Source organism: Tamandua tetradactyla, chromosome 19 (genome assembly GCF_023851605.1).
Source record: "Tamandua tetradactyla isolate mTamTet1 chromosome 19, mTamTet1.pri, whole genome shotgun sequence".
NCBI lineage: Eukaryota > Metazoa > Chordata > Mammalia > Pilosa > Myrmecophagidae > Tamandua > Tamandua tetradactyla.
The window spans coordinates 45,784,093-45,800,145 of record NC_135345.1 but is presented as its reverse complement, the minus strand read 5'-3'; the positions used below and the strand labels follow the sequence as shown (position 1 = coordinate 45,800,145).

At 34.2% G+C, this 16,053-nt stretch overlaps 1 long non-coding RNA gene across 2 annotated transcripts in view; it reads right to left on the bottom strand.

The window, feature by feature from the left end:
* Window positions 1-8,743: 8,743 nt before the first annotated feature.
* LOC143663587 (uncharacterized) overlaps window positions 8,744-16,053 on the bottom strand; it is a 30,962-nt gene continuing 23,652 nt past the window's right edge. Inside the window, exons 5-7 of one of the 2 annotated variants that reach the window (XR_013166054.1) lie at window positions 11,099-11,232; window positions 9,879-9,954; window positions 8,744-8,852 (exon numbers count right to left, since the gene is read on the bottom strand). This is a non-coding gene — a long non-coding RNA (uncharacterized LOC143663587). Of the gene's footprint in view, window positions 8,856-9,878; window positions 9,955-11,098; window positions 11,233-16,053 lie in introns of both variants that reach the window. The other variant, XR_013166055.1, reaches the window with a different exon arrangement.

The following is a 16,053-nucleotide window of genomic DNA, read 5'->3' as shown; positions in this document are numbered from 1 at the left end:
ATCATATGGCAACCCAACCCCTAGCCTCCTGTGGAACCATCACACTGCCCTCCAAGAGGCTGCACCTCTCATTTTCCTACTGACAGTGAATAGGTACCTCTCTTTCAAGGAGTTCCATCTTGATCCTTAGAGAAACTAGAAGTCATGGGAGGCAAGTGACATGATCATATTTAGTTTTTGAAAAGTTCATTCTGGCTATAGTATAAAAAAGGGACTAAAGAGTGCCATTTTAGGAAAACATTCTGGTAGTCCAGGTGAGAGCTAAAGGTAGGTAATGGAAGTCTGGACTATATTGTGTGTGTGCATGTGTGTGCACAGAACACACACTTATACAGTTATGTTTACTATGAAAATTTATTCTCTCGTAAGAACATCTCTCAGTTTAGAAATTCTTTCTATACCAGTTTCTTACAATATGGACTTCATGAATTGACCACTGAAATTAGGTCAGGAAGATGCATATATTCTAAAGGTCAGAAATTTCTTTTATGATTTTAAGTATGTTAAATATTTAGATTTTAAATATTTTGAATTTTGAAATTGTTTTAGACTTGCAAAAATAGAGTTCAAACACACTCTTTTGTTTTTATTATAGAAGTTATAGATTTACAGAGAAACATGCATAAAATACAGAACTCCATACAACCCCTCTCTATTATCAACACCCACCATTAGTGTGGAAATTTGTTATAATTCATGAAATAATATTATTATACTATTAACTGCATTAAATAGTTTACATTAGGGTTCACTGTGTTGTGCAATCCTATATTGTTGTTTTCAATTTTTATTCTAGTAACATATATACAACCTAAAATTTTCCCTTATAACTACATTCAAATATGTGCTCTTAATTATGTTCACAATTTTGTACTACCATTACAACCTAAACTTTACTACCATTACCTAAACTTTTTCTGACACTCTGAAAGAAACTACAATTTAAGCATTAACTACTTACTCCCTAATGAAACTCCATCCCCTGGTAAATTGCATTCTAGTGTGTAACTCGATGAATGTGTTCATTCTAATTATGTCGTATCAGTGGGATCATACAGTATTTGTCTTTTTGATCCTGGCTTATTTCACTCAACATGATGTCTCATCCATGTCACTGCGAGTATCAAAACTTCATTCCTTTTTTACAAGCTCATTAATATTCCATTGTATGTGTATGTCATATTTTGTTCAGTCATCTGCTTATGGACACTTGGTTTGCTTCCACCTTTTGGCAAGTGTTAATAAGCAGTGAACATGGGTGTGCAAATAACTGTTCTGTTCAAGTCCCTACTTTCAGTTCTTTTGGATATGTACCTAAAAGAAACAATATGTTAACAAATCTATATCTCATTCATAGCTGATCAACGGTCCTGTGACTATCCAGGAATGAATTCAGAATCACACATCACATTTAGTTGGCATGTCTCCTTCCTCTCCTTTATTCTGGAACAGTGTCTCTCTTTCTTTGTCTTTTATGTCGTTGGCTCTGTTTTAGAGTACCCGCCAGCATTCTACTGTTATGCTTGTTTGTTTTTTGTGGAATGCCCCTCAGATTGAACTTTGTTACTATTTCCCCTTGATTAAATTTAGCTGTGTATTTTTTTCAGCATGGAAACGCAGAAGGGATTTTGTGTCATTTCAGTGTATCATATCAAGAAGCACATGGTGTCCATTGTCCCAATGCTGGTCATGTTAACTTTGATGGCTTTGTTAAGGTGCTGTCTGCCAGATTTCTCCATTGTGGGGTTCTTTTACCCTTTGGAACTAATAAATATCTTGATATACTTTGAGAGTATACAAATATTCCATTTCCCATCAGAATTTTAGCCACTAGTTTAGCATCTATTCATTATTCTGGCTGAAGTAATTATTATTGTGGTATTTGTCAAATGATAGTATTTCTATTTCCATCATTTCTTCTTTATTTATTAATTGGAATTTTACAATAATGAAGAGCTTTCCTTTAGCCCCTATTTATTTATTTATTTATGTCATTGTAAATTCATGGAGGTTTGATTTATTCTATAATGGATTATAAACTTGTGGGGTTATAAACCCATTATTATCGTTATTTTTTGGTTGTTCCTTAAATAGTACCATATTTGACCTTGTAAAACCCTTTCAAGTTGACTCCTGCATCCTTTTGACTTATCCCCATTATTTACAAAAAAATAGTTCCTTATTTTAAGGCAACACAAGATGATCCAGGTTTATTTCATATTTTTCCTGTTTTAGCTCTTTAATTAGCCATTAATTTAAGGAATATGGCTAAAGAATTTCTAATATGATGATCTCTAAAGGGTTATCTCAGTGTAAGGTAAACTTAAAGCTCTCACATTATTTGTGTACTGACCTGAACATAGGACCCACATTTGAAAATCAAACTAACCAAGATTAGCTTCAGAAAAATTAGACTGTTAAGAAAGCCAACCAATTGTTATAACCCAAATATAATAGCAATGCTATAATAAAGAACTAATTAAAATTCAATCCAATGCAATGCTGGGGGTAAGGATAAGGTAAGAACCTAAACAGAATATATCTCAGAGCAGCTTTTTCCTAAAGTCTAGTGCTCCAAACTCAAATATTTATATATCCAGAGAGATTCCTTATCACTATTTGCCCATAGATTAATCCAGAATGCTCCTTCCCAGACTACAATATCTGTCTTCAACTGGGAGTGGCAGGTCATGGAATTAAATGCATATAACACGTTACATATAAACAATAATTTGTACATAGACTTAAAGCATCCATTCAATTTAAGCACTATCCCCTCTATGTCTACATCCTCTGAACATTTCTCCTCCTGGGTTTTGGAAGGAAAGGAGAGATTTTGTCCAGTGTGGTATCTTTTTTTTAATTGTCCTTGCTTCTATTAAGGATCTGTACTTAGTAAGGTTTATACTTTTTGGGTTGTGCCTTTCTCATAATTTTAGAAAACTAATACTGTAAAATATAATAGAATTAATTACGGAATGGGGCATATCAAGGAACACTGTGTAGCATCCGACAATAGCACACAGATGTGTGCTATCTGTGCATCCCAAGTGCCTTTTCGCCTTGTACTTTCTGCCTCTTGGAGCGCTCCCAACAAATATTATGAATCCGCTCTGCCTTAGAGGTATCTTTACTCTTGGCTGCTCTTTTCACCTGAAAATATATGAGTGAGAACCATCTGCTTTCCTCTGTGTCACTTTTTGCCTATCAGATATGGATGAAAATGGGCGAAAATGCCTTAATCTAGAATTGATGAAAATATGATTCAGAGTAGCTTTGTTGCTAGAACTAGTTAAAATTTATAGTGTCCATTTATAGAGTTATTTTTCTAGTTTTCAAATCAACAGAACATGTTTATTGAAGAATGTTCATGATCTGGTGATATTACTGTGGAAAGTGAAAAAAAAAAACACCACTCTGAGTGACCAAGGACCTGGTTGGAATCCCTGACTTGAAGAATCCAACGCAGCTTATGTGACATTCCTTTGTGATTTTAGCTCTGTGAAATTTGGGAGACCAGCAAACCTCTATGAACCATTATTCTCTTATCTGTAAAATGGGAAAAATAACTACAACTTCACTGTTGTTAAGAGTAAATGTGATATCCCATGTGATCATACTAGTATGTGCTATTGCACATTAAATATTCATCATTAACTAATATATTAAGTAACCCATGGCCACAAGCTCAGAAAAATGTGTAGCTAGTAGCCAGGTATCTCAAACTGAGTTCATTTACTTTGCTGGGAAGAAAGTAAAGCAAGGATTTCTCCCCAATGTAAAAGATTTACATTCTCTTACATGATGTGTCATTTCACAAAGAGAATGAAAGGTTAGAAGGATTAACACATACAGAGTGATATATGTCTATGATGCAAATTACATTATGCTCATGCCTTAAGGTAATACACTGTCATTAAATACTGTCCAACATTGAGTTTCTGTAAAACAGTGTTTAAAATCCAGTTCTTAGTGATAGAAAAAAAACGAAAGGATATAGAAATTCTGCATAAAATGCATTGGTTCCATAAATAATCATTTCTGGATTTATATTGTGATTTAGGAAAAATATGCATACAATTATGTTTTACCTAGGAAAAGAATATGTAAAATATTTTGTAATTTTTTTCAGAGTAGCATAAATAGAGAACACGATTATTAGTCATATACCACCAGTGTTCAGAATATTAACTTCCAAATGGAAATGTTTTAGACTTAATAAAATATTGCAATTTTAAGACCAAATCCTTTATATGAAAAGTCATTTTTTCTACCATCCATTCATTCCACATGCGTATTATTGGTTGCCTAAACTCTTTACAGTACAGACAGAATGAGTTTCTAAGTTCACAGTTGCTACTTCAAATTATCTTACTACTGAAAACAAAATTCCATGCTTGGCAGAAGTAGAGTATTAGACAGGGAGGCTACTGAAGGGGCATCCTGTGGTGAGATACTGCATGATGTAGCCCTGTCCAATTTTCCAACCTCATTCTGTGTCACTGCTGCCCTTATCTCTGTGATCAGATATAGTTTCTCTTCATCATAGCACTATGTTTCTATTGAAATTTGAGTATAACCAGGGCAGGAGGCAAGGAACATACAGCACTGCCATGGACAAAATTACACGCAGGCTAAGCTTGTGTAAAGAGGAGTAAAACTCACACAGAGCTCTAGCCCATAGTCGTAGCTCAAATGAGAGAATAGTAAAGCTGGAAGTGTCTGTTTTAGTTTGCTGAAATTGCCAAAGTGCAATATACCAGAAATGATTTGGCTTTTTACAATGGGGATTTAAGTTGCACGCTTACAATTCTGAGTCTATGAAAATGTCCAAATCGAGCCATCATCAGGATGATACCTAGACTAAGAAGACAGGCTACTAGCAATCTTCAGCTCCTCTGCCACATAGCAAGGCATATGGCAGATCTGCTGGTCTCTTCCTTCTCTCCCTGGTTTTGTTGCTTTCAGCTTCTGGCTTCTCCATCTATAGCTCTCTTTTTAAGCTTCTCTGTCTTTTTCTCTCTCACCTTCTCTGTGTGATTCTCTGAATTTCATCTCTTACAAAGTACTCCAATTAAGACTTACTGGGGTTTCTTGTGGTTGTCAGGGATGTGATGAGGTCCTGGTCATCTAGCTCTCTAACTGCGTGCCTCAACTGAAATAACCTTATTTCCCACCCAAAGAGGTCCACACCCACAGGAATGGATTAGCTTTAAGAGCATGATCTTTCCTGGGGTACATAGAGCTACAAATTACCACAATGTCTAATATACTTCTCATTTTTTAAAGTATAATTTGGTAAATACTTGCTCTGAGTATGGGTGGGAGAGATCCATTACATTTTCTTTAATTTGTGTTTTTTGAAAGAATGGACTCCCCATCCAAATGGCCGTAAAAAGACTCCAGACAATCTTTTCATCAGAAAGCCTCCTGGTCACTTTTGATTAGTTCAGGAGTGAGAACTTCCAAGCTTAGGCAATCAGAATCCTTTTATTGGTGATTTGGAATTGGCAGTGGTGCGGAAAGGATTCAATCTATCCCTAAGTAACATTTCAATAACATTGAAAAGCAAAAGCTCTTAGTTAAAGTATATGTAAGTATATATAAGTATAAATAAAATATAGATGAGAGTATTTTTTCTTGTCATTAAAATTAAAGGCAACTGAATGGGAGTACATGTGACTAAATAAATGGGAAAAAATGTGTGTGATTGATAATATACATATTAACCTTTCATTAAGTTAATATTCTTGTCCCTTTCTTCCCTGGAGACTTAAAAATGCAGGGATTAAATGATTTTTTATGTCCTCTTTCCTTTTCACTTTCCTTGGGCTCCTAATTTGTCTTTACAGTTGTTCTCCCTTCCTTCTATGTGTTCCTCTTTTCAAAATCATTCATTCTGCATGGTGCGTTTCTGTGGATGTGGGGCAAAGCTGACAAATGCTTTCATCTGCCTTCTTGATGTTAACTATTGCTGGTACTATTTTTTCTTTTGGATGAGGGAATGCTGTGGCATGTAAGAGAAAGGCACAGGAAAAATTTGCTTTGTGTATCATTTCACCAAGTTCACTGGTTTCTTATAGACACAGAATTTTCTTTAAACTGTGCTTGTTAAATAAAATTTGTGGATAGTGATATTTTTGCCCTCAAAATCTAAAATCAAAGCAGCTTAGTGAGTGTACCTGTGATTACAGAAGTTAAAAAATAAAGTGTATGAACTTTTAATATTCTAGCAATCCATTCAGTTCATATTATTTCAGCTTTTGTTTAAAAAATTTTTATTTTACTTCCACTATTGAGAGCTAAATCCATAGATGATTCAGATGGTTAAGGGATGATAGTATTATTCTGCATTAATTTCTTCCTTGCTGTAGAAATGTGAAGAGGTATCCACCCTGGAGTCAGAAATATGTAATCTTACTTTTTCTACTTTAAATTTTCCCATTACATTTTCAAACTGCATTTATTAAGCTTGAATTCAAATATTCAAATTGGTTTCAGACAACATAGTTCAACACCCTTGGCACTTTCCTAAAGAATTCCTTAAGTGCTTGCAAAAGATTCCTTTTCTGGTAGAATGGATAATATGTATGATAATGATAGTAATAATTATACCTACTGCTTCCAAACTATTTTAGGGTAATACTAGTCTGAGTGAGGATAGTGAAAGAATAAAACAATATTTCCCAACCCCCAAGTAGACATGAAAATTCTACAATATGACTTGAAGATTAAAAGCATGACTTTGGAGTCAGACTGTGGTGGTTTGGAGCTGTAAAACCACCAGAAAAACATGTTCTTTAACTTAATCCACTCCTGTGAGTGTGAACCTATTGTAAGTAGAGACTTTTGATGAGGTTACTTCAGTTAGACCTGGTCCAGCTCTGTAAGGATGGGTCTGAACCCTACTGGAGTCCTTTATAAGTGGAATGAAACTCCAGATAAACAGAGGACGCACCATGGGATGCAAGCAGCTAAACTCTGATGGAACAAGAACAGGGAGAAGCAAGGAGATGGAGCCCTGTGCCTTCCTATGTGACCAGGTAAGGGCTGAAGATCACCAACAGTCAATTCCAGAAAGCCACAATATTCAGGAAGAAAGCAGTTTTAATGATGCCTTGATATGGACTTTTTCTTAATCTCAGAATTGTGAGTGAATAAATTATCCAATGTTTAAGTCAACCCATTTTATTGTATTTGCTTGAGCAGCCAAGGAAACTAAAACACAAATAAACCTAAATTTAGATCCTCGCTTTTCCATGAACACATTTAACTTACTAACACTGTGAACTTGAGTCCTATTTTCTGATCTTTAAGCTGGGTAGATACCTACACTTCACATAGTTGTACAGATTAAATGAGATCATGGAGAATCTGTAATATACAAGTAATCAATATAAAGCTGTAACAAAGAATGATGGCTTAGTAGTTAAGAACAATGCTTTGGATTTCAATAGATTTTCTCTACTTGTCTAGTCATCTTGGTCAAGTTAATTAGCTTCCCTAAGATTAGTCTCCTTAACTGTGAAAGACCTCGAAATCTACGCCATAGGATTTTTGTTTTTCGAGGAAAATTTATATTATATATTTAACACGCTTAATACAATGACTGCCACATTGCAAGTACTTAATAACTGATAGCTATAAGAAACTCAACTTCATCAGAAAATATGTCATTGAAAAATTCATCAGGGTGCTATTAAGATGTTATAATAATTCAATTTTATTATCTAAATGTAACTAAGGCATTTTGAGGGTATAGCAACACAAATAATTGATACAAGATGCTTTTAGAAATAGTATTTGTTTTAGTATCCTTTGCAGCTCAAGCTGCAAAAAAAAAATCATGCAATAGATTGATTTTAACAGTGGGAATTTAATGGCTCACAGTTTTGAGGCTAGAGAAATCCAAATCAAGGCACCATCTATGCTGTCTTCCCAGTGACTGGTGGTCTGGGGCTGGCTGCCAGTGACCTTTGGCTCTGGCTTCTCTGTCACATGCAATGGCTGTGTTGGCCTCTCCTTGGCATTAGAGTTTTAGGCAATTTAAATTTCATTTTTTCCTTATTTTCTGTTCCCACATGACATGAGGAATGCCAGTATATATAATACATATTTCTTAATATAGAGCCATAATAGTTGGAGAGAAAGAGAGATGGCAAGGCCAGGTAGGCAAGGTGTCTGTTGAAACAGATGACCCTGGAGGCTTGGATAAGGAGGTAGTTGAGTCTGTGTTCTACCATGTTCCGGCTGTAACAGCTGCATGACACAAAGAGGCAGAGACCCTCTGGTCCCAGGATTACTTGAAAGTACCCTCTTCAGGTTCCATTGAATTTGAACTTCTTTCTTCCTGAGGGTTTTTCTCTATCTGACTGAATTTCAGTCTGCTCATAAGACTCCAGAAATGGATTAAGACCATCCTGATTGAAGTGGGCCACACCTTAACTGAAGTAACTTCATCAAAATTCCTACTTACTATGGTTTCACAGGAATAGATTATGTTTAAGAACATATCTTCCTAGTGTACATAGCTCCAAACCATCAGAGTACCCATACTTTATTTACTGGTATTTTAAGTAATAATATTAATATTGACAATATTTTACATTTCTTCCCACTGGACTATTTAAATCTGGACATTGTGATATGGCATCCTTTGCACAAAGTACTTTAAAAAAATAAAGCAAAAAACAAAATAAAAATCTAGCACTTCTTTTTAAAAATCTTTATTTTATTCTGTAACATACAATTATTATATAATGTAATTATTATGAAAGCACAGTCATAATTAATAGCCTTCTTCCTTTTAGGGTCTTCATCACAGTTTTCACTCATTTGCCTTGTGTTTAATTCTGCTGGAGAAAACCAATAATAATTGAGCTTTGAATTATAAAAACGGGAATCTAAAAAAACAATATATATGGAAGTGGTAATATATTTTGGAAAGTGCAATATCTTTCAGAATTTAATGAATTTCAGTAGTTTTTCTGGATGATTTATTTTGGCAACTTTTTTTCTTTTATATGCCTGGAAACAAGTTTTGAGGAAAAAAAGAAAATTGATTGCCTAATTGTAACTCCTAATTGTAAACAAATCCATTTCTGTTTGGTCAGGGACTTAGGGTTCATACATTTCTTTCTTAATGAGAACAGACCTCTTTCACACCCAGGGCAGAACATGTGGAGTTCATCAAAATTATGTCTATTTCTCAAATGATCCTAAATTATGATATTACTTATGTTTAGAATCTGCAGTTTAAGTTACACAAAACTATATAGAAATAATAAACCTATAAATACCTCTTATTTATGCAAATTGACAAGTCGAATCAAGTTTTTATCTTGATTTCTTTAGAATCTAGCGGGGTAGGATCTCAGAAACTGTCTGTTGCATGAATTGACAAAAGACTATATTTAGGGGATTTTTGCTATTAATGGATATTTGTTCTATAGGATGAGCTCATTTCTTTATTGTTTTTATACATTTTTCATTAAAAATTATGAAATTTTCTATTTCTATTAAGCAGTTTATTTAACACAAGAAAAGTATATGTGTATGTGCATGTATTTGTGGTGTATGTGTATATTTGTGGTACATACTATGGTCCAGTAGCTCTGATAAATTTTTTATTCATATTTTCTCTTCTAACCTTCACAGTATCCCTTAGATATCTGCCATTCTTCTGTCTATTTTATAGATAAAGAAACTATAAAATCAAGAGATTAAGTAATTTAACCAAAGTAACACAGCTCAAAAGTGCAAGAGTTAAAGTTTTAAATCTGCAAGTTTGACTTTAGAATTCCTGTTCTTAACAATGCTAGATATTTCAGAAATGTATTTTATGAAATGGTGCCAGTTCAGGTCTTTGAATAGTATACCTGGTTGACTGTCAAGATATGCAGTCCTTGGTCTTTGGTTTTGCCTTTGTTAGACTTCAAATTGTACCTACATCATCTTCATAAAAGTAAAATATAAGACAGAATTTTATTAATTAATTAAATAAGAAAACCTCAGATTACTACAGCAAGTATGATATTTGATAGAGTTCCGTAGAGTATATCACAGAATCATAATATAGCTCTTCCATCAGGGAAACTTTTCCTATAGTTTCTGAATCTTGGAAGATATTTTCAAACTGAAGACACCTATTTCCCTAATAAAAATTGGGGGCTATAAAGGCAGTTTGTTTCCCTGTTACATAGAAGTTCTGTCAAACATTGTGTTCATTAAAGAGAGAAAAAGAGGGAAAGAAGTGGGTAGATGGGATAGAGCTGGCATTTATGACAAGTCTGTGTCACAGCAAACGATGAAAATTACAAAATTGCAGAAATCTACACAAATAGGAATAAGGATAAGTGAGAGCTTTAAAAACACAATAGATGAAGTTACTGCCTTTAATATTTGAGCTTTAGCACAATCTGCAGACTGACACTTTTCCGTTACTGCTGCAAGAAAATATTCTCTGGAACAAGGAAGGCACAGGTTACAGAGATGACCAGCTTAAAACACAAAAAAAAATCTGACAAAAATAGAAGGTGAGCCAGGATGGACTGGGTCAGATACTGAGTAACTAATCCATTAATGAGGTGAGATTGAGGATAAGGTCAAATAACTATATTATTTACCAAGAGAAAGAGAAGACATGACATCCAATACCAGTCTGGCAATATCAGTTGGGCCTTGGTTTTTTCATATTTAACACAATTTTATAGAACAACAAGACCACCCCATAATTAAGACTGAATACATACAAAACACGAACATTGTTCAAGCCACAAAAAAATGATCACAATTGGCAAATTGGAGTAACTACTGATTCTTTGCCAGGCATAGCTTTAATCTCAGTCTAGTCCTCTTTTCTTCTAGATCAGGTTTATTAAGATAATCATAGAACTATTCCCACTTCCTGACTGCATCCAATCCAGAGCATTACCCCACTTCCTTAGAGCCTCTCCCAAATTACCTATCACAAACCCAAATCCTATAACGAGTCTTTTCTAACAGGCTGCTATTGGAGTGTCACACTGTTCACCACAGTACGAGTGTCCCCTTACTGAAATCTGCAATAGACCCAGGTTGTTCAACTGCAGGTATATACCTGGTGATCTTTGCCTGGAGAGATTCGGCACTACCTTTTGTGTGGACAATTATGCTGAAATTCATTCTTCATAAAACTTTGCAGTAGCAAAAAGTAGAAATCTATTTGAACTAGTTTAAGCAACATGGAAATTTCTAAAACAAAAAACAAACAAGAAAACAAAATTCATGAGTATTCTATATATATGAGTGTAAAAAGAACTTAGAATCCTGAAGAAACAACTGAAAACTTTGAAGACATTAGGAAGTATTTTTTGACTCTTATTCTTTGAATATGTATTTTATCTCGCAGTTCACTTTTTCCTCCAGACTAGCTCTCTTGGTTAAAGGAATAATATGACCTCCATCAGCTACAAAACTCACTTGCTACACTGTAGTCATGCAAGAGACTGATTCCATGTAACTTATGTTACATGGTCACACATGGATAATTAATGGCTATCTCCCAAGTAAAAATAATAGGACCAGCTCAGCTTGGATCAGGCTACTTGTGGTTGAATCATCTTTAAAACATGGTTGCTGAATCTCAACTCCACAAATGATGGCTCATGGACTGAGAGACACAGTGAATGGTATTTATTATATTTTCATTATTTCATTCATTTAGTTTTCATTACACAAGCTGGTTTAGTTCCAGTTAATAATCTTATTGTCTTTATGATGTATAAATAATAAACCGTAGGAAATTGTATTTTTAGAAATTAGTGTCAGAATTAAATAACTAGTAAATAATTATTATAGTCATTATTCTAGTGCCTCCAATGAGCAGAATCTTTGAAATTTTCCCCATAAGAGTGCCCATAAGTTTATAATAAAAATAGTAGGATAATGTTGAAATCTCTATTATGACCAAATTAAACAATTTTAGCTTTTTTCAATAACTATTTGGAGGCTGGAGATGTCTAGGCATCACTTTAATCACCAATCCTTGTCAAGAATTTCATGATTACTATATGATTGACTCTAGGATGTAGCTGATTCATAAATAAATAAAAATATTATGCAAACCTATTAAGACATGTATTTATAATAGATTTGATGTTTATATCAAACATCAAATCTTATTAAAAATTAAATGCTTAAAATTAAATGATTTCATTTTGTTCAATTCCCAAATGCTAGGTTTCATGAAATCAAAAGGTTTATGAAAGTTGTTTAGTTAGTCTGTGATCCCCAAAACCTGCTGTGTGTTTGTGTGTGTGTGCTGTTTTACTCAAATATTTGATACCTCATATATATATATATATATATATATATATGCACACACATATATACTCATTGATATTATCTGGGATTGGTAACAAGACTTACATTAGTAAATACTATTTTGATTGAACCCTTCACTTTTCAGAAAGATATTCTATTAGGCTTGTATATTTGAGCATGTTGGTAATTGTTTTCTAGCTCTTGTAAAAAATGATAAAGTCTCTGTGTAAGATTCATTCCTATGAAGAGTGCTTTCCAAACATTCCACTAAACACCAACCCATCAGTATGTAATATGCTCTGGGGAAAATGTCTCTGTGCAGCAATACGCTTAGGAAAGTGCAGATACTGTTTCTCCCTGTTTGATATTCACAATGCATTAAAAATACATTGAAATTCTGTGGGGAAGAGATCAGTTCAGCTTAGTTTAACTTGGCATTTCAGAAACTTCAATATCCAGGGAACCCTTTAGTTGTGAACTATCTTCTCTTGGTAAATATATGGAAAAGTTTTGTTATAAGGCAATTCAGTTTATTATTTTTCTTCTAAGTATCACAGGATATTTTGTATGAAAGTAGGTGATGTCTACACTTAAAATTGAAGGAGGAAATTAAGGTGATTAATGAGATAATTTACAGAATGATATTTATTGACTTTTAGTTCCATCTATTGTGAACATATCTAATTGGGGCATTTTTCTGACTGAATTCCTAAAGCTCTGTTCTCTTTTAGTCCAGGAAAGAAACTCAGTTCAATCACATTTATTGATTGTTCTTTTTGGGAAAGGCAGTTCTAATACTGTTAGGGTTGGGAAGATAATCAGACATCAGTCTTTGTCAAACATAATTACACTATATAGTAAGAACTCCCCCTCCCTGCTCTTTCACACACACATACACACACACACACACACACACTCAGATAGATTTTGAAAAATGCTAAGAATGAGGTAAAAACTCATTTTGAGGAATTAAAAACCATAAAGAAAGGGAAATGCACATTTTATGGAAGAAGACATGAGAAAACAATATATTGGAGACTGAACTCTATGTAGAATGATGGGGATTCAATTTAAGAGGCCAGATGATGTACAAACATTTTGAACTGAAAGAAGAACTAGAACTTGGTCAAAGAGAAAGGACGGAAGAAAATCTTCCATAGAAAAATGGCTCTGGCTTAAACAATGATTAAGCAATTTGACATAATATGCTATAAGACTGAAAAAATAGTTATGAAAATATTGTAGAGGATCTATAATTCTAGGCAAAGGAACCCAACATGGACTTTATAATCAATTTGAAGCCATTGAATATTCATATCAAAGGATTATTTTTTGAGTAAAAACAGTTACCTAGAAATGAATTGAAGGAGAAGTAACCTAGAGACAGAGACACCCATTTAGAGGCTATTTCAATAATTCAGAAAAGGGTTGATGAAGGTATGACATCACAGTGAAAACGAACTTAAAATTGTGATAGATGTATGAGCTATTTTAGAGACAGAACAGTGGAAATGATTGAGTGGCAGTTCTGGGAGAGTGAAAGGGTTTAAGGATACACCAAGATGAATATGAAATCCTGGATCATCAGTTGTATGTAGTGGATCTGGTTTTCCAGGCAAATGACATTTCTGCCTACATTCTTAAATCAGTGCTGTCAATAAAACCACCTTTAATAGATGAGGGATATATTTATGCCAGGTTTCCCAACAACCTGCACTTACCATTGGAAACTGATTCTTTTAGTATAAATGAGGGATGAGAATGTTTTCAAGTAAAATATAAAGGCAGAAGCAGAATGGAGAGAAAAAGGCTGATTGATATTTACCTTCAGCTAAATTCCTACTATGATGAAGAAATTATCCTAAGGCTAAGAAAACAGAGACATATAAGACAAGATGTACCCTTAGCAGTCTAATTGGAAATAGAAATTATTCTAAAGAATTAATAATGCAAGGCACCATAGATTCAGTCCAAAATGGGTGTCATAGACAAGAAACTCTCAAAAAGTTCAAATGAAATAGATTCTAAAGAGAGCAGGGAGGTTAAATGGTTAATTAATGAGATGAAAGTTGGACTTATAAAAAAAGGGAAGAACTTAGCTAAGTATGAAGAGTGAGAACATTCTATTCATGAAAGCGGTGTGACTAAATACTAATGAGTCTTGTATATATCTAAGTTCGTTTATTTATCTATCATCCATTGATTCATCTCTCTATCCATCCATTTATTCATGTAATGCATTTTAAGTAATACCATATGTGCCAGGCAACATCTATGTAGAACGTTCAGGAATAATGTAAAATCAGATCAATTTTATTGCAATGCTGATTTGTATCCAATGAATACCCTCTGGGCCCTCTGGGAGGTGATTCCATCTGTTCATTGATTCAATCATCATAACATCCCCTTACAGATTCGTAACTTGTAGTTTAGAGAGATTGAGGAACTTGTCCAACATTATAAATAGTATTTATTCAGAAAACAAAACTGTATTTTCCGATTCTACACATTTCTTCTACAACATTCATGGCTGACATGCAACAACCTTTAAAGTATGGGGCCAATTTTTTTTGTTTTTTTTTTTTAATTTGAAGATTAAGATCACTGCAAGATTGGGAAGGTGATAGAAGTTAATTAATGGTCTTGTGTTAGTCATGAGACTAACTTCTAGACAGAAGACACTCTAATTCTTTATTTGTCAGTCTCAGACAGGGCTGCATATGACATTTGTGGACAAAAGACACCTTTGTTTTTGTGGGCCTCTTCCTATATTAAAAAAAAAATTTAATTATATTTTATGGCTATGTTAGTATACAGACAAATGTACATTCTGTAAGACCTTAAGTTAATATTGGATATTATGTGCTGTCTTGACATTTGGTGAAATCTGGGGCTTCAAATGGTCTAACCACAAGTTCCCTTCCTTATGTGCTGCCTCAGTTAAGATCCCCTAGCCAAACAACCCTCCTAATCAATGGACCAGGCACAGTTCTTCCTTATTCCTGAGTGATGGGTCTAAGTTTCCTGCCAGCCCATGGAATTATTCAAACAAGTCAATCACATCCTGCAGCCCAACTCTCTTGATACTATGACACCTGCCTCTCTCAGCCACTGGTGTTCACTCTATTTCCAAGTTCAATTCCCATGTGGCCCTGTGTGGTGTGCAGTGTCCTCCTTCCCTGGCTGTGAGGGTATATGACAAATAAACTATCATATCTGTCTGGTGCTGGGAGTCATGGGTTCAATCATGTCCATAAACATTGGGTAGAAATCCCTCTCTCACCAAAGGGAGAATAAGTGGTGATCAAAACAATATAGTAATATTATATCTTAAGCAATTTTCTTTGACGTGGTTCATTTTTAAAAATCTGAGTTTAAGAGAATTTAAACAATGCTATTGTCCCCCAAGAGTGCTGTGTGCCCTAGACTCTGATGCTTTAAGGCTGACCTTAAAGTCAGCCCTGAGTTTAAGGTCAAGCTCAATTACAGTGGACTTCACTAACATACTCTTATTCAACTTAAACTTTTATAAAAGTGATGGAAATAGGAATGTCTGTCATGTTTTTTAATAAAGAAAAATAACCTGTTCTATATTACACTATTTTTTCTTCATTACAATTAAAATAACTAGATTATGGTAACCCTCAATATCATTCCTAGGTGCTTTGAGTTGATATGCTTAAATAAAATCTGAATGCAAAAACAGGAAGGACACAGACAGCATACTTTAAACCATGTTGCAAACTATAA